General features: G+C 40.9%; 1 long non-coding RNA gene across 1 annotated transcript; it reads left to right on the forward strand.

The window, feature by feature from the left end:
* Positions 1 to 13,831: 13,831 nt before the first annotated feature.
* On the forward strand, positions 13,832 to 17,029 carry LOC124859683. Its single transcript, XR_007036172.1, has 3 exons — positions 13,832 to 13,966; positions 15,966 to 16,204; positions 16,306 to 17,029. It is a non-coding gene; the product is annotated as an uncharacterized LOC124859683 (long non-coding RNA).
* The last annotated feature ends 1,967 nt before the right edge of the window (positions 17,030 to 18,996 follow it).

Below are 18,996 nucleotides of genomic sequence, written 5' to 3' on the forward strand. Positions count from 1 at the left end.
ATCAATGGAAATCAAATTTATTAACCAATGGAGGCCTGGATTTGGAGTTACACACAAAATTAAAGTGGAAAAACACACTAGAGGCTGATCCAACTTTGATGTAATGTCCTTAAAACAAGTCAAAATGAGGCTCAGTATTGTGTGTGACCTCCATGTGCCTGTATGACCTCCCTACAACGCCTGGGCATGCTCCTGATGAGACGGCGGATGGTCTCCTGAGGGATCTCCTCCCAGACCTGGACTAAAGCATCCGCCAACTCCTGGACAGTCTGTGGTGCAACGTGACGTTGGTGGATGTTAACGAGACATCATGTCCCAGATGTGCTCAATCGGATTCAGGTCTGGGGAACGGGTGGGCCAGTCCATAGCTTCAATGTCTTCATCTTGCAGGAACTGCTGACACACTCCAGCCAGATGAGGTCTAGCATTGTCCCACATTAGGAGGAACCCAGGGCCAACAACACCAGCATATGGTCTCACAAGGGGTCTGAGGATCTCATCTCAGTACCTAATGGCAGTCAGGCCTTGCAGCCCTCCAAAGAAATGCCACCCCACACCATTACTGACCCACTGCCAAACCGGTCATGCTGAAGGATGTTGCAGGCAGCAGATTGCTCTCCACGGTGTCTCCAGACTCTGTCACGTCTGTCACATGTGCTCAGTGTGAACCTGTTTTCATCTGTGAAGAGCACAGGGCACCAATGGCGAATTTGCCAATCCTGGTGTTCTCTAGAAATGCCAAGCGTCCTGCACGGTGTTGGTCTGTGAGCACAACCCCCATTTGTGGACGTCGGGCCTTCATACCATCCTCATGGAGTCAGTTTCTAACCATTTGTGCAGACACATGCACATTTGTGGCCTGCTGAAGGTCATTTTGCAGGGCTCTGGCAGTGCTCCTCCTGTTTCTCCTTGCACAAAGGCGGAGGTAGAGGTCCTGCTGCTGGGTTGTTGCCCTCCTACGACCTCCTCCACGTCTCCTGGTGTACTGGCCTGTCTCCTGGTAGCGCCTCCAGGCTCTGGACACTACGCTGACAGACACAGCAAACCTCCTTGCCACAGCTCGCATTGACGACTGTGGCTCAGTAGGAAGAGTAGTCATCTTGCAATCAGAAGGTAGTGTGTTTGATTCCAGCTTCCTCCTGCCATATGTCGATGTGCCCCTGGGCAAAGCACTTAACCTCAAGTTGCCTCCTGATCTGTGTATCGGTGTATGAATGTGTTAGTGAGTGCGATTGGGTGAATGTGGCTCTAGTGTAAAGTGCTTTGAGTGGTCTGTGTGACTGGAAAGGCCCTATATAAGTTCAGTTAATTTACTATTTTACCATTGATGAGCTGCACTACCTGAGCCACTTGTGTGGGTTGTAGAGTCCGTCTCATGCTACCACGAGTGTGAAAGCACCACCAACATTCAAAAGTGACCAAAACATCAGCCAGAAAGCATAGGTACTGAGAAGTGGTCTGTGGTCCCCACCTGCAGAACCACTCCTTTATTGAGTGTGTCTTGCTAATCGCCAAAGATTTCCCCCTGTTGTCTTTTCCATTTGCACAACAGCATGAGGAATCGATTGTCAATCAGTGTTTCTTCCTAAGTGGACAGTTTGATTTCACAGAAGTTTGATTTACTTGGAGTTATATTGTGTTGTTTAAGTGTTCCCTTTATGTTTTTGAGCAGTGTATGTTTGTATGTAGGCGATTTGCATCTACAAAGAAAATACAAACTCTGTGAGCAAGGGTCATGTAAAAGGCACCGTTGTGTGACCTTTCATTTGTGAGGTTTGTCTTAACTGTTGGATATTATCAGAAGTATTGTCATAGTTGATGCATAAAGTCTAAGTGCTGTTTGTGTGGGTGCTCTGGCCACGTCCTGCATTGGTGGTCTCCCATTTAGTAGCCAATGGTTCCCTGGGGATGTGCTGTGGGCCACATAGGCTACTCTGGGCTGTGGTGGACATCCCTTTGTCTTGACCTCCCAGGGGCTAGCTCACCAGGTGCCCTCTCTACATTGGTCCTTCTAAGTCCCAGCTGCCGTGGTTGTCTGGTGCCTATGTGGGGTTTTGGTGGCTCTGGGGGATCTCCCTGCTTGGTGCAGGCAGGGTATTGCTGCCAGGGTTTGGTGCTGGCCCTGTTCTGCCTGGGGGACTGGGTCTCAGAGCTTGGCCTGCGCGTCTGAAGATGGCAATGTGACTGGATAGGGGGAGCTACATATCACCCTGTGCATCTGTGGCCCGGGGGCCACTGCTACTGTGCTTCACTGACAACCTTCCTCTGTGTGGGAGGTATGGCTGCCCTGGGGCCTTCCAGAACTAAATCCACCTGTCCTTTGCTGCTCTTAGGTGCTGTGTGTTGCAGGCCTTCTGCTGTTTTCCCCACTCAAACTGCTGTGCATCTCCAGGTGACAAACCTGCTCACATACACCTACTCAAAATACAAACACTATTATTTCTACACGTACGTTCACACACCCACACACACACTCACAGACACACACAGACGCATCGAAACACAATCCAGATGTCTAAAGATCATACAAACACAGGTTACTATTACATCAATGTGGCCTTCCTACTTTGATGCTGGATCCAGTCATTATTTAATACAGTCAATCACGCACTTAGGATTCTGCCTTCAGATATCTTTCTTGTAGAGCAAAAGTGCCCTGGCACATGTAGGTACCCAACTTCTCTATTGTATGTCTGAAATGCCAAGACAGGGCACATGATAAAAGAAAAAAAGAAACCATGTTGAATACAAATACATCTGATCCAGACAGATAAATCTGGTCTCTCTCACCTGCAAGGTTCTCTTTCTGAGCTTCCAGACTTTGCTCTCCTCTCAGCAGTGTGTACTTCTGTGGGAGGAGACATCATGTGCGTCTTGAATGGCAGAGATTGACATGCACAACTGCACGTCAACATGTAGCATTATTATCAGATCATAAATAGCTTTTTTACTAACAAAATCAGCCCACCGAGCTGTTTTACTGTTAAAGTTCCTCTTACTAAATAGACTGAACTTGAGTGGTTCTGCTTTTAAAGAAGTTTTAGCTCCATCTTGAGGACTGGTCTGTGTACTGCAGCTGTGCAAAGCTTTGATTAGATAAATTACAAACTCCAGAGGTTAGTTGGTAACAAACTCACTGTACATCCATGTTTTCTTTGATACTTTCATTTCTTTTCAGTTATTTATTGTTCTGGTTCTGTACCTGACCATGACAAAATCTTGCAGTGTTTGACTGAAAGAAGTGAGAATAGGGGACAGGTGCAGGATAAAAGAGAGTGTGTCCTCGTCCATTACATCTACTGCAGCTTAGAATCTAAAAGTCAAAGAAATTCCAGCAAAGACCTGACTCATCCTTCAGTCAAACATCTACTGCATGCCAGGTTTGACATGGAAATGGGAACAAGTGGTAACAAAGTGTCTAAGAATGCAATTTACCTACCTACAGTACAGATCAAAAGTTTGGACACACCTTCTCATTCAAAGAGTTTTCTTTATTTTCATGACTATGAATATTGTAGCTTCACACTGAAGGCATCAAAACTATGAATTAACACATGTGGAATTATATACTGAACAAAAAAGTGTGAAACAACTGAAAATATGTCTTATATTCTAGGTTCTTCAAAGTACCCACCTTTTGCTTTGATTACTGCTCTGCACACTCTTGGCCTTCTGTTCATGAGCTTCAAGAGGTAGTCACCTGAAATGGTTTTCCAACAATCTTGAAGGAGTTCCCAGAGATGCTTAGAACTTGTTGGCCCTTTTTCCTTCGCTCTGCGGTCCAGCTCACCCCAAACCATCTCAATTGGGTTCAGGTCCAGTGACTGTGGAGGCCAGGTCATCTGGCGCAGCACCCCATCACTCTCCTTCTTGGTCAAATAGCCCTTACACAGCCTGGAGGTGTGTTTGGGGTCATTGTCCTGTTGAAAAATAAATGATGGTCCAACTAAATGCATACCGGATGGAATAGCATGCCGCTGCAAGATGCTGTGGTAGCCATGCCTTCAATTTTGAATAAATCCCCAACAGTGTCACCAGCAAAGCACACCCACACCATCACACCTCCTCCATGCTTCACGGTGGGAACCAGTGGCATTGACCTGTTCTCTAATCTGAGCTGATGTTAACCTGCGATTTCTGAGGCTGGTGACTCGGATGAACTTATCGTCCGCAGCAGAGGTGACTCTTGGTCTTCCTTTCCTGGGGCAGTCCTTATGTGAGCCAGTTTCTTTGTAGCGCTTGATGGTTTTTGCGACTGCACTTGGGGACACTTTCAAAGTTTTTCCAATTGTTTGGACTGACTGACCTTCATTTCTTAAAGTAATGATGGCCACTTGTTTTTCTTTACTTAGCTGTTTTTTTCTTGCCATAATACAAATTCTAACAGTCTATTCAGTAAGACTATCAGCTGTATACTGTATCCACCTCCTGCACAACACAACTGATGGTCCCAACTCCATTTATAAGGCTTGAAATCCCATTTATTAAACCTGACAGGGCACACCTGTGAAGTGAAAACCATTTCAGGTGACTACCTCTTGAAGCTCATCAACAGAATGCCAAGAGTGTGCGGAGCAGTAATCAGAGCAAAAGGTGGCTACTTTGAAGAACCTAGAATATAAGACATATTTTCAGTTGTTTCACACTTTTTTGTTCAGTATATAATTCCACATGTGTTAATTCATAGTTTTGATGCCTTCAGTGTGAAGCTACAATATTCATACTCATGAAAATAAAGAAAACTCTTTGAATTAGAAACTTTTTTACACACCTTCAGAAAGTATAAAAATTTCTGAAACAATAAAAGTTGGCTCCTTGAAAGAAATTTAAAAAAAAATCTGAAATGGCTTAGGACATTTGCACAGTATTGTGATCAAAAGCATCACTTAATTGAAATGTAAAATAATTTCCAAAAGGATACGTTCTAACATTAATCACCATCAACCTTCCTACTGATTTTGAGGCTACGTCACTTTAAAAATCTTTTTCTGACACAGTCTTTAGAGACAGGCCTTTATGAAACTGAATTTATTTTGGCATTTATGGAGTATCTTAAGGTCTTGCTGTTGTATTGGTTTCCAATTGGTACGCTAGTACGGCAATGAAATAATAGCTTTAGTTTCCATATGTAATTTCATCACTGCTCTGCAACATTTGGCTCAATGCCAGGGTTTTCAGAGATGGAAATTAATATATTGATATCTAGGTTAGAAGCTTTATGGTGTGTATATGCTAATTTTATTTAACATGTTGAGAGAATAGCTGTATGGATTAATATTCAGCACAATAGGCTTCCACTAACGTTATGTTCTCTAGGAACCAGGATAGTTATCTGTTTCCAGTGCACTTTTACTGCAGTTACCAGGATAAAAACAGATTACAAGAACAGAGGTTTATCCCAAAAATAGGCCTACGTAAGAAGGCCATACTTTTTCCTTTTCTGAGGGACTTTCGGATGGGGTTTGGTGGAGGGAGAATGCTGAGCATTTTGTAATTGGTTGAAATTTATCTTTACAATTCATCCATATCAATTTGAAAAAGTCGAAAGATCACCTGCCAACTGTTTAAAACAAGTTTAAATCACTAAATCATCATCTGTTTACAGCCATCTGTGGCAAAAGATGGTGTAAATTCTCATGTTACAGTCATGTTACAATATGTTATGTTATGTTATGTTATGTTATGTTATGTTATGTTATGTTATGTTATGTTATGTTATGTTATGTTATGTTATGTTATGTTATGGGGCACAAATAAAACATGCACAAACCCAATGGATCCTTACGAGACAAAGCTAGGTTGATCATCTCAGGTTTCATTTATTAAGTACCTCTGAATGATAGAGCTCCTCTGTCTTTAAGGGTGATTTTAATTCAGTTTAGTAGGTGGAACATCACAAGACGTTTTCTTCCCTTTTGGAGCTATCTCTCCATTTGCTCTAAAAGCCAGAGTAATAACCCAGGTGGGACTTAAACCCACAATGCCTAGCTCTGAAAGTTGATGCCTTGTCCATTAGGCCACTGGGCCTCCTGACTGCATTTCCCAAATGAACAAAATGCACCCAGAATATATCTGACTGAACAACAGATTGTAAGACTCTTGGTTTTTTGTAGGAGGTGTTGTGCCCTATTTGGCCTCTGACAGAAATTGGGTTTAATTTGCAATTGTCTGGAAATTATACTGAAGAATGAACAAGACTTGTGGAGGTCCACAGTTCTCCTCCTGATATCTCGATGGATCTCTGTCTCCACATCCACAGATGTGCCTCCATTTAGCCCAAATGTTGTGAATTAACCTGTCAGAAGCTTACAAAGCTGTGACATCATCATCTTTTTCATATTGTTTAAAAGGACTTAAACTTATTTTCAAGAACGCAAGAAAGAAATGTATAAACAAAACAGAGCACTATTCTGACATTTAGCAAATAGAAATAATTTTGGTAATCCTAACTGACTTAAAACAGGAAACATTTAGTCTGATTTAATGTCAGACAGTGAGAAAAAATACTTTTTTTCTAAGTATTTGTATTGTAAACATTTGGTTTCAGCTGTAGTTGGTGAATGCAAAATGGGAATGTGGGTTTTCGGTCCTTACATTAGTCTGAAGAAATGACTCTCCCTGGTGAAGTTTACTTTGTAAAAGCAATCCTGTCATCAGCACCTTTATAATGATCAGATTTGAAGGAATTAAACTATGAGCATGTTTGTGATGGCTTGTGCAGTAAAAGTTTAGTTTACTCTGCTTTCATTTTAAAGACGTTATTTAAGGTTTGAGGGTAGGTCTCTAAAGGTCAACCAGGCTCCTCCACACTACCTTGTCACACAAACGGTAAAATGATTTGTAACGTGTTTGTGCAGCAACAAATTAGTTTGTGCCACCATATGTTTCAATATTTTAAACGTTATTCTATACAAAAAATCCAAAATTGTGAGGTGCCTTTTGTTTATGACCACCAGGAAAAGCTACAACCTTTGGATGACCTCTATGCTATAATGTCTAAAAAAATTATGATTCTGCAAACTTTTGTAGCACAAACAGAGCATAGATCATTGATGCCATTTTTGTTAGAGTTGGGTAATGTTAATTAACCTTGTTGACCTTTTAAAACCTTCTTTTGAAATGTTTAAAATATAGCTACACTAACCTAAATTGTCACAGCACCAACCAACACTGTTGTATTATTTGAAGAATGTTTGTGTGTGTGTGTGTGTGTGTGTGTGTGTGTGTGTGTGTGTGTGTGTGTGTGTGTGTGTGTGTGTGTGTCCATGCAAACAGAACCCAGTCAGGATTCACACCCAGGACCCTTGTGCTGTGAAGTTAACAACTATGCCACTGTGCAGCCATGAACCATATGAGTAAAGTGAAAATAGGTCGAAACTGGGGTTTTCAGTAGGATAGTGATTTAAAACATTTACTGAAATCACCACAGAAATGCTTTAACAGACACAAACTCAACCTTCTCCAATGGTCATCTCAGTCCCAGGACCTACAGTAAATCCTTTAGAAACCCCGTGTGCTGAACTGTAGAGGAAAGAGCATCAGAGAGGACCGAGGAGTCCGGATGATGTCAAGAAAATGTGATATATACAGAGATTCAATCTCTGTCTGCTCCAACACTGAAATGTGTTGAGAGAAGACTTAACGTTTCTGTGACAACGAATTTTCATGATAAATCCATTTACATTTATGGAAAGGAAACATTGATACAATATTTCAAAAAGTAAATTCATGCCACTGAAATGAACAGTTGTTGAGATACATGGTCATAAATTTCAGTAAAAAAGCATTTCCAGACTACTACTTTGCAATTTTGTTGCGCTCTTTTATGACGTCGGAGCCCTTGCACCTAAACTGACTGCTGCTAATATGGCAACAACACAGACAGCAGCGAAGAATCTGATATTTCTATAGCTGTATCTCACTCTCACAGAGAGACGCAGCAGAGTCAAAAGAACTCACTATATTAGTAAACAAACACATATTTATATATACACGTGTAAATATTAACAGTTGTTAACATTAGTAACATTAGATATCTTAGATCAGTTACTGGTTAACTAAGGTATTATAAACCAAGCAATTAAACGTTAAAGGCACCAAACTAAGCAACAAACAGCTTCACTGCACTCAATAAACTCACCCATTGTGGAACAAAACACATGAAAATATCTGGATGTATAAAACGAAAAATGAAGCAGTTTAACTGGTTTAACCTCCACAGAATAAGTTGTTTTGGACTTGGTACCGCATTTATCACTGGATTTTATTGCGCAATCTGCGTATGGTTCTTGGAGCTCCTCCGGGCGTCGCAGCGGACAAGACCGGACTGGACCGGACCGGAGCAGATACAGCGCTCACAGTACACTGCAGCTGCAGTAAATACGGCACTCAGTGAAACAACTGGAGGCGAAGTGAGCAGCATGGAGCAGCAGCAGCAAACACAAGGGATGATTCAAGATCTGGAGATACTACCTGGTGTCTCATTTTGTTTACTTTATATCAGAATCTTTAGAGAAACATTTATTTAAATATGTCGTATTCACGTGTAATTTATCCTAATTAAATGATAATAATAATAAATCCAGATTATTAATAATAATTAATAATTGGATTAATAATAATAAGAAGAAGAAGAATGTACTTTTGCAACAATGAAGTGTTCTTAGCTGCCGAGCCTTGATCCGTTTAGCAACAACAACCTTTTCTTTGGCAATCTTTTCCCATCAGATGCTCTAAACAGAATGGCTATAGCATCTGCTTTAACATTCTTCTTCTTTTGTCAGATATTCCGACCTCCGACATCATTTCTCTTGTGAATTCAGAGGTTTCTTGTTCGAAGCAGTTTGCCTCACAACTGGCTGTGCTTGGTGGGACCAGCCAATCTGTCCGTCGTCAGTTTTCCAGCTCTGATCCAGCCAGCTCTGATCCTCTTTGCTTCAGGAAAGTAGTGCAGACTAACTATCGTTGTAATACTGCCACCACTAGCGATGCACCGTTTCACCATATTAACGCTGTTTTTAATTCAACTTGGCTTCTACCTGAACCATTTATCATTGATGTTCACACAATGAATGACTGGAGACTTCCCCTTAGAGATCATTTCCAGCGACTTTGGACTTGCAAATTTTAATATCGAAATATGCTTATTTTGTGTCCCAATTGTCTTTATCATGTCTTTAATACTAATATCACGTCAATAACAGCCCAATTCCTTCAATATTAAGATGTTTTCTTTCTATTCCTGCATTTGCGGGAAAGGTATTTCACAGGCACTTAATGCTGTCCTATTTTCAAAAGTGGGTTGTACAACCTGTTACAACAGGGTGACCAAAACTTTTACCGGTCAGTGATTTTGTTAAAGACAACTATTTCCACCTTTAATCAATCTGCTCAAATTAAATGCTGGATTTTTTTTTTTTTTAAATGCGAAATTAGGCCACAGTAAAAAAAAAAGATCATCATATTTGAAGACTCTTTACACATCTTTACCTGGAGGAAAAAATAAGGGTTGCTGTCACTATTTACTTCTACTTATAGAGCTTGTACTCAATCATCTCATAAAAGTTGCATAAAGTTGCTATGCAGTGTAATCTTGTGCAAAATATTAAAACAAATCATGTCAAACCTTTAGACAGATTCTTGAGGGCGTAAAGAGCCAGACCGAGGACGGGTAGCCCGATGCAGAATGTCAACCAGCTGATCACACTGGCCACATGCACAGCGCTAGATGTGGTGCTGTTGCCTGTGAAGTTGCCGGTGATGTTGAGGATTTCAGGAGTTGCGCCCACTGCGTTGCTGTTAGCCATAAGAGGCAGCACAGTCTCTGTTTATGTTTTCTGTTGTTCAAGCTTGCACAGAGGTCCTGTGAAGATGTTTCTCAGCTGATATCATGAACAGCAGGAGGTCAGGAAGATCCTCTGAAATGAGGATGTGAAACTTTTTCAAAGAAGGTTTAGTTTAGGGGTATGGCTTTAATGAAGACAATTACAATGTAATTTAAAAGTATTCAGACCCCTTGGACATTTTACCTCATTTTAGATTCCCAATTGGGGGCTGCACGGTGGTGCAGTTGGTAGCACGGTTGCCTTGCAGCAAGAAGGTCCTGGGTTCGATTCCTGGCCAGGGGTCTTTCTGCATGGAGTTTGCATGTTCTCCCTGTGCATGCGTGGGTTCTCACCGGGTACTCCGGCTTCCTCCCACAGTCCAAAGACATACCTGTTAGGTTAACCGGTCACTATAAATTGCCCTTAGGGGTATGAATGAGTGTGTGTATGGTTGTATGTGTGTTGCCCTGCGATGGACTGGCGACCTGTCCAGGGTGTACCCCGCCTCTCGCCCATAGACTGCTGGAGATAGGCACCAGCTCCCCCGTGACCCACTATGGAATAAGCGGTAGAAAATGACTGACAGATTCCCAATTGAATTTAGGTCTCAACTTTGACTGGGCCACTCTAAAACATAAAAATGCTTCACTAAACCACTCATTTTCAAATATTTAAAAATTACTACCTCATTACACACACAATTTTCAAAGTGCCATACAAATTTCCAGCTGATTTACAATTGTTTATTATGTGATGGGGATATAACAAAGAGCAGAACAAAAACATTTGTATCCTTTTGGTTCTGTATAATTGCTTAATTGATGCAACTAATTAAACGTTCCTTTTACTCAGAAGCTTAGATTTCCAAGTTCCAGGAAAGTTAACAAAGAGATTTCCTTAATCAGGATTTGAAGTGGGAAAGTTAGAAGTTTCTTGTCAGTTACAATCTCAAAATCCAATATGGCTTCCTTGCATAGGCAAGTAAGTGACTGCCATAGTAAAAGAAATATTGACACTTTTGAAGAACGTTCAAGAGAGACGATATTACTTCAGTGTTTGAAACTAAAAATACAAATTTATCCGTATTTATAAACTACTAATAATAGTCACTGAACATACTTGTTCATGAATCGTACTGGTTGTCCAACTTCTAAGAGGAAAACTATTTAGTTGGGAGAGAGAGAAAACTATTTAGTAAGTTCAGAGATGAGATATTAGCTTTGCCAGGCAGGGAAGTTTATTTGTGAATCTGTTGATACTGACTTTTGGGTTATTCATTTGAACTCACTTATTTTTAGGTTTAGCATCATGTTTTATTTTGAACATAAACAACTAATCAAACAGTTTTATTCTGCTCTCAAACTATAGCCTGATTTTATTCATTATCGCATGACAAAAATTGATTTGTTTGACGTGAACATTTTGAGAAAATAGTCTAAATACAAAATTTTTGCCTAACTGAATAAACTTTAACTCTATGCTCTACTGCTACCTTGTGCAATAGACAGGTAGTGAAAGGAAGCTTTACCAGATGTACTTGCTGCAAATTTCCTGCTTAGAATGAGCAATACAATCCAGCTTCTGTAAAACATCAAATTAAATTGGATGAAGACAGGCTGAAACATGTAGGCACATTTAATTAAATTATGCATGTTTTATTATCATTGGAAAATGAAAACATTTACAATATATTAATCACTTAATAAGCCTCTTAATTTAAACAGCTAAAATTTGATGATTTAGTTTTAGGGTGCCATTAAAGAAATCTAATTCCAACTTGTACTAAAAAAGTTCTTCCTCCTCTTACCTGTGAAGAATTAGTCAACTTCCATCTACTTAAAACAACTTGCTGTGACTCCAGACTGTTTGTAGCTGAAGAAAGAAAACCTCATTGGGTGTCAATATTTTGTTAAAATATCTCAGGGTCCTCTTAGGGAGCCAGAGAAGTTTCCAGGTTGGTTACTGACTGCATAAAGTGTCTGCGTGACAGTTTGTATGATTCCTAGGAAGCCAGTTTCTGGTGCAGCTTCCTTATCTCCAGAATTCAGCTAGCTGCTTTGAATGAGGCCTGGTTGTGCTCAACATCCTCTGCTCGTTTATACAGATCATTCTGAGTTGACCATTAGGGAGGAAGTGGTGATTTGCATCCAATATGTTAAAGCAACAGTTATCTTTAACTTTATTCCTGAGTGTTTGTTACCTTCATTTTAAAGGCACAGTACACACATTTTACACTCAACGGTGTAATTATTTCCTCTAATGCAAACAACCTATCCTTTAAAAGGCATGTTTGAGCCTGTCTTAGGCCCTGCAGGAACATTGGCAACATTAGAAACTACAGAAGACTCAGGTGGAGGCCTCCTGTAGACTACCTGACAAACAGACCACAGTTTGTGACAATGAAGGAGTATGTGTCTAACCAGGTAGTCAGCAGCACAGGAGCACCACAGGGAACTGTACTCTCATCATTCATTTTCACTCTATATATAAGGATGAGAGGATGAAACTAAATCAAAAGATAAGTCAGGCAGGAAGGAACTGGAACCTTGAAGGACTGTTGGGAACAGCAGGAGAGGGGGTAAATGAAACACATAACGCTGTTATACCATATCTGAAAAATATAGGGATATATTATAGGACTTTTTTTTTTTTTTTTTTGTGAAATAAAGCAATTCCATTGAACATAGTTCATGCTACATACTCTGATATAGGAGGTGGCAGTATGCACCTTAAAATTGTCGTTGCCCTGAAACCATCAGAAGAAGAACAAATGCAATCAATCGGTTTGAAACAGTAAAGCATGTTTTCCTTTTTATCTGAGAATGAAATGTTTTTTAAAAGACTTTATTTGGCTGAATAAACTTCTGTCCTGCAGTCCAAGCTCACTTGATGGCAGTATTGCACCCTTAAACTAGTCTGCCAGCCGCCGATGGACAGAAGAAGAAAACGAAGAACACCAACGATGGTGGCTACTTGAAGGCCCCTTTACTGCAGCTGTCTGTGGGCATTGATGGAAAAGAAAAAGGATACGAAATGTAGTTTAGATTCAAGTATAATACAAGAATATATAAACAATTACTATCATTATGTCCAGATTTACACAGACGCATCAAAAACAGATGAAAAAATAGGAGTAGCATTTGTAATACAAGAATTTAAAATAAAAGTAGGAAAAAGAATTACAGATGGATTGTCAGTATATTCAGGAGAATTATTAGCAAAATTGTTAGCAGTGCAGTGGGTGGAGGATATAAAACCATTAAAAACAATCATTTGTTCAGACTCAAGTTCAGCATAATTAAGTTTAAAACATAATCATTCAGAGGGTAGACCAGACATTTTGTTGGAAATAAAACATACTTTATTTAGAATACAAAGAATGGGATTAATATTAGTGTTTTTATGGGTACCAGCACATGTAGGAGTTGGAGGGAATGGGAAGGCGGACAGGATGGCAAAGAAGGCAACACAAAAGAACATTAGCTTTATAATAAATATTAGTAGGTCAGAGGCAAGAAATATAATTAAACAGAGAATCAGGAAAGAGTGGCAAAAAAGGTGGGATGAAGAAAAGAAAGGAAGATGGTTTTACAGAATCAACAAGATAGTAGGAGAAGTAAGAACAGGAAGAAGGAGCAGAAAAGAGGAAAGATTCATTACAAGATTAAGAATAGGACATACAGGACTTAATTCTACATTGTTCAAGATAAAGAAACATAATACAGGAAAATGTGATCATTGTGGAGAGGAGGAAACAATAGAACATGTAATATTGAAGTGTCAGAAATGTGAACAAGAAAGAACAATTTTAAGGAGAGAATTTGTAGGTATTAAAGAAAATTTTATTTTGAGAGATACTTTGCAAAGAAGTTTAGGTAGCAAGCATATTCAAATTATAATTAGATTTTTCAAAAGCACTAAATTAATAAATAGAATTTGATTGTTGTAATAGTAAATAAGATTTAAAACCATGAAGAACCACACTCCATACCAGTCGGTGGCGGTAATGCACATCATAACGTTATTTGCCAACTGGCAAAAAATAACACAGAAGAAGAAGAAGCTGTCTGTGGGCTGCAGCTCCCGTTCAAAAAGGAGACGAAGACACGCAGCAGCTTTGGCTTCCGGTCCGAGAAAACATGGTGAGTTGCTGCCTGACCGGCTTTAACTCCCACATTCACACCGTTTTAAACGCATTCATGTGTTTTCCATCTAAACTCGGTTAGTCAAACAGGCTTCAGGTAACTTTGTTATAATCTGAGAGTAAATGTTGTTTTGACGATGGGATGAAGCTACACGTAGGGCTTAAATTAAACAGGAGTTAGGTGGTTATGCAGCTTTGCTTTAGGCCGGTTTATTTCGGCATGGACCCAGCACAACTACCCGTCTGTAGGGGGTCTAACCTGTAAGGAATAACTTATTACTTATAGATGAGTTTTCTCACTCACACCATGATGATAAAGGCTCGCAAAATGATCTTATGTGAAACTTTGAGAAAAGGCGGGAAGTTCACGGCTAATTATTGTGTTTCATAGGACGCACTGTTAGCTAAATTCACTGGAAAATAGAAATGGGCCAGTTTTATTCCCGTACTTTTGTAAATGTGATGTTATTTATAGGCTAAAGCTTAGTGGTGAGCTGACCTACTATGTAATGGGAGTAACATTTCCAGAAGCCAGTAATATACCCACAAATGCCAGAAAACAGCCGAGGCGTGAGTTCAGGATTCAGCCATGTTAAAAGCCCGATTCGCCAAGTTCGGACGGGTTCCCCTTCGATAGCTTGACGCTAGCGCGGAGAGCTTTATTAAGCAGTACTGAAAGCCTTGGGTCGGTGGTTCGACCCCGGCTCAACGCCAGTCACAGAAACCTTGGCTTTTCGGTTTCAAATTCAGTCCGACAAGCCAACGTTAGAACCGAGCTGGAGTCGCTGGGCACGCCAGCTCCGTTGTAGAGCTGAAGCTGATACTCGTGGGACTCGCTGGTTCAACTCCGCCTCGGAGGGGACAATGTTTTTTCCCTCAATTCAAACCGTCATTTTCTTTTAATAGTAGCACCTAAAATGTACCTAATATAGCTCAAGATATTTTCTTATCAATATTCTCAATTATTATTTTTAACAGCTTTAGACCTTTGGGTATATAAGCACCAACAGCTGAAAATCTCTTTTTCTTGTACATAGTTGTTAATTATCAAAAGCGTAGATAACCTGTTTTATTTTAAGTAACATTTGAAATACCAACTTTTGAAATTCCAACTTTACAGGACATTTCTTTCATTTACGTTGACTGTAATTTTTCCTGAGGACAAATCGCCGGTGTACTTTCTCTGTTATCTCGTTCAAAGGACTGCTGTCCAATCTTCAGCAGGGCCGAGCTCAATTTGTGGCAGTGACAGGCAGAACTGGCAGTTCCGGTGGCAGCTACAGCCTGCCGGTATTGAGGGACGATCCTGACAAAAATAAAAGCAGAAATTTATATATTTTGTTTTTCCTTTTCCTTAAACATGCGTTTGTTCTTTTTACATTATCTCCTCTCTCTTTTTCCTTTACTGTATGCATTTCTGCTTCATTATGCCGAAATTTTGCTTCCCCCCCCCACTTCAAATCATCATGTCTAAGCATAGGTCGTCGCTATCACATTCTCAAACTTTCATAACCTTCAGGAAAAATAGCACATTGTCACAGGGTTTAAACAAGAACTGACACTTGTAATACTTTATCTACATCATTTATTATTTCAATTCCCATACATTGCAGCTACATGTAGATGTGTAGCAGTTCCACGTGGCTTTAAAACACGGTTGCCTTTATAAGACTCAAAGCTTGGACTCCTTTAGCTTACACACCGTGTGTCATTTTTTTTCCTGAGAAGGAAAAATGGAGAAATCGCCGGTGCACTTTCTCTGTCATCTCCTTCAAAGGACTGCTGTCCAATCTTTCAGATTGTGTGTTTTTCAGCAAGAAAATAATAGGTAACATGCCAGGACTGTAGTTGACATACCTCTTGAGATCAAACTGGGACACTCGTGGGATGCATCTAGGTGAAATAAACCATAACATTGTCTGCTCTCAAAGCATGCATCACGCTGCCAGTATACAGCCAGTCTTAATGGTCATTTTTATTCTCTGTTTTTATCCCAGGTGCTTGGTAGGAAACCCCAGAGAGAGGAGCTCTGTTGCGTAGCTGCTGAAGCATCCGTACCTCCGGCTGAAGCCACGTTATCTCCTGATCCAGGTACAGATGAGGAAAGTAAAAGGATTGATGTTGTTTGGTGCCAACAACACGCATTGTCTACAGTCCGAACGGCAACCGTAAGAGGATCCTAACAGACCTGCCAACCTCTCAGCCTACGAGCAGCAGAATCCTCTGAGCAGCTGATGTGAGACTTATATTGTGTAGCATCTTCTACCCCCCTACCCACCCCTATTCAACGCTAACTTTACTGTTTTCTTCTTCCTATTATTTATTTATTCTTTACAGAATTTGGCCAGAACTGTACAGCAGCAGCAGAAGAGGCTGGATGTCACAGAGTGTACATAGACCAATCGCATCCTGTTTCTGCTCACATGCTCGCCCTCAGCTGCACTTCACTCCACCCACTACCTTCTCCGTGTCAGAGAAGGAAGTCAATAGACTGTTTCAGAGGCAGGAACCCTGTAAAGCAGCTGAGCCGGACTATGTCTCCCCATCCGCCCTGAAGCGCTGTGCTGATCGGCTGTCTCCGGTGTTCGCAGACATTTTTAACACCTCACTGGAGACATGCAATGTACCTGCCTGCTTTAAAGCATCCACCATCATCCCTGTCTCCAAGAAACCAAGGACCACAGGACTAAATGACTTCAGACCCATCACCCTGCCCTCTGTGGTAATGAAGTCCATCAAGACTAAAACCTCTCGCGACAGAAATACCTTCTTTCCCTCTGCAGCTAGCCTCATTAACAAGGCCCCGGTCCTCCACTGACACTTCCCCCTTGCAAATAATACGAATATCTCAGCACATGTCAATACTATTTTATTCAATTTTATATTGTTATTGTATTCTCATGACATTCCTATACAACTTGTTTTTGCTTTTTAACTATATATTTCCAGATGTATTTATGTCAACTGTATGTGTGTCTATGTCTAGCACCTTACCACCAAAGCAAATTCCTTGTACGTGTGAAACACTACTCCTTTTTTTTTCTGTTTCTGATCCTGAAATGTTGCTTGAGGTTGTCATTTTTCAATAAAAGACATTTAATTGCTTTCCATCTTACACTGACTATTAGTTTTGGTGTGACCTGATGAGCTTAGTAGTCTCTCCTCTCAGAAAAAAGGCTGACAGCGGCAGAAGTCCCCGTTCACCTGGCCGAGGGAATGCTCCTTCTTTTCACTGGGCGATCTTCACGCTTCCAATTTTCCTGCCCGGCCTGTTTTTCGATAACAGTGATGATCACTTGACCATACATGTTGAAACACTTTTTGATCAATGTAAAAAAAATATGATTCATGTACTTGGCTGGTTGGCAGGACAGAAGTGATGTGTAAGCAGGTTCTCTCTCCAAAATAGGTTTGGTACTCCTGAGATCCGTGCTGGATTATGGATGTGTTGCTCATATGTCAGCTGCTGACTCTTAATTTTGCAAAAACCTAGATGCCTTGCAATCTTAGGCCCTGAAAACATGTGGTGGAACATTCAGAACATGGTCAGTATCGGCAAGGCAGGTGGAAATGGGTGATGTGCCACTAAGAAGATCTGAAATGGTGCTGACAGATTCGGCCAGTCTCCAGTGGCATGTGGCAATACCTCTTGTAGCCTCCATCTTAAATGACTGCTGGCAGCTTAGGAGTAGATCATTCACAATATAGCCCTCGAGCCCCACGTTCTTCCATCGCTCCCTGGGTTTTTCCATTACTTACATGTAGAATTTAATATCCAGAATGAACTAAAGGGCAAGTAGACACATGGTGTTGCCTTGTTCACAATTACTTTGATAAATACTACCCATATTCAGTGTTAGTGTTGACTGGATGGTTCTAAGGATCCACATAGCGGGGTTGAATGTTCCATCTACAGAAGTAGAGTACAGGTCCTTCTCAAAAAATTAGCATATTGTGATAAAGTTAATTATTTTCTATAATGTAATGATGAAAATTTAACATTCATATATTTTAGATTCAATGCACACTAACTGAAATATTTCAGGTCTTTTATTGTCTTAATACAGATGATTTTGGCATACAGCTCATGAAAACCCAAAATTCCTATCTCACAAAATTAGCATATTTCATCCGACCAATAAAAGAAAAGTGTTTTTAATACAAAAAACGTCAACCTTCAAATAATCATGTACAGTTATGCACTCAATACTTGGTCGGGAATCCTTTTGCAGAAATGACTGCTTATATGCGGCGTGGCATGGAGGCAATCAGCCTGTGGCACTAAGGTCTTATGGAGGCCCAGGATGCTTCGATAGCGGCCTTTAGCTCATCCAGAGTGTTGGGTCTTGAGTCTCTCAACGTTCTCTTCACAATATCCCACAGATTCTCTATGGGGTTCAGGTCAGGAGAGTTGGCAGGCCAATTGAGCACAGTGATACCATGGTCAGTAAACCATTTACCAGTGGTTTTGGCACTGTGAGCAGGTGCCAGGTCATGCTGAAAAATGAAATCTTCATCTCCATAAAGCTTTTCAGCAGATGGAAGCATGAAGTGCTCCAAAATCTCCTGATAGCTAGCTGCATTGACCCTGCCCTTGATAAAACACAGTGGACCAACACCAGCAGCTGACACGGCACCCCAGACCATCACTGACTGTGGGTACTTGACACTGGACTTCTGGCATTTTGGCATTTCCTTCTCCCCAGTCTTCCTCCAGACTCTGGCACCTTGATTTCCGAATGACATGCAGAATTTGCTTTCATCCGAAAAAAGTACTTTGGACCACTGAGCAACAGTCCAGTGCTGCTTCTCTGTAGCCCAGGACTGGGGAATGCGGCACCTGTAGCCCATTTCCTGCACACGCCTGTGCACGGTGGCTCTGGATGTTTCTACTCCAGACTCAGTCCACTGCTTCCGCAGGTCCCCCAAGGTCTGGAATCGGCCCTTCTCCACAATCTTCCTCAGGGTCCGGTCACCTCTTCTCGTTGTGCAGCGTTTTCTGCCACACTTTTTCCTTCCCACAGACTT

Source organism: Girardinichthys multiradiatus, chromosome 22 (genome assembly GCF_021462225.1).
Source record: "Girardinichthys multiradiatus isolate DD_20200921_A chromosome 22, DD_fGirMul_XY1, whole genome shotgun sequence".
Taxonomy (NCBI): domain Eukaryota; kingdom Metazoa; phylum Chordata; class Actinopteri; order Cyprinodontiformes; family Goodeidae; genus Girardinichthys; species Girardinichthys multiradiatus.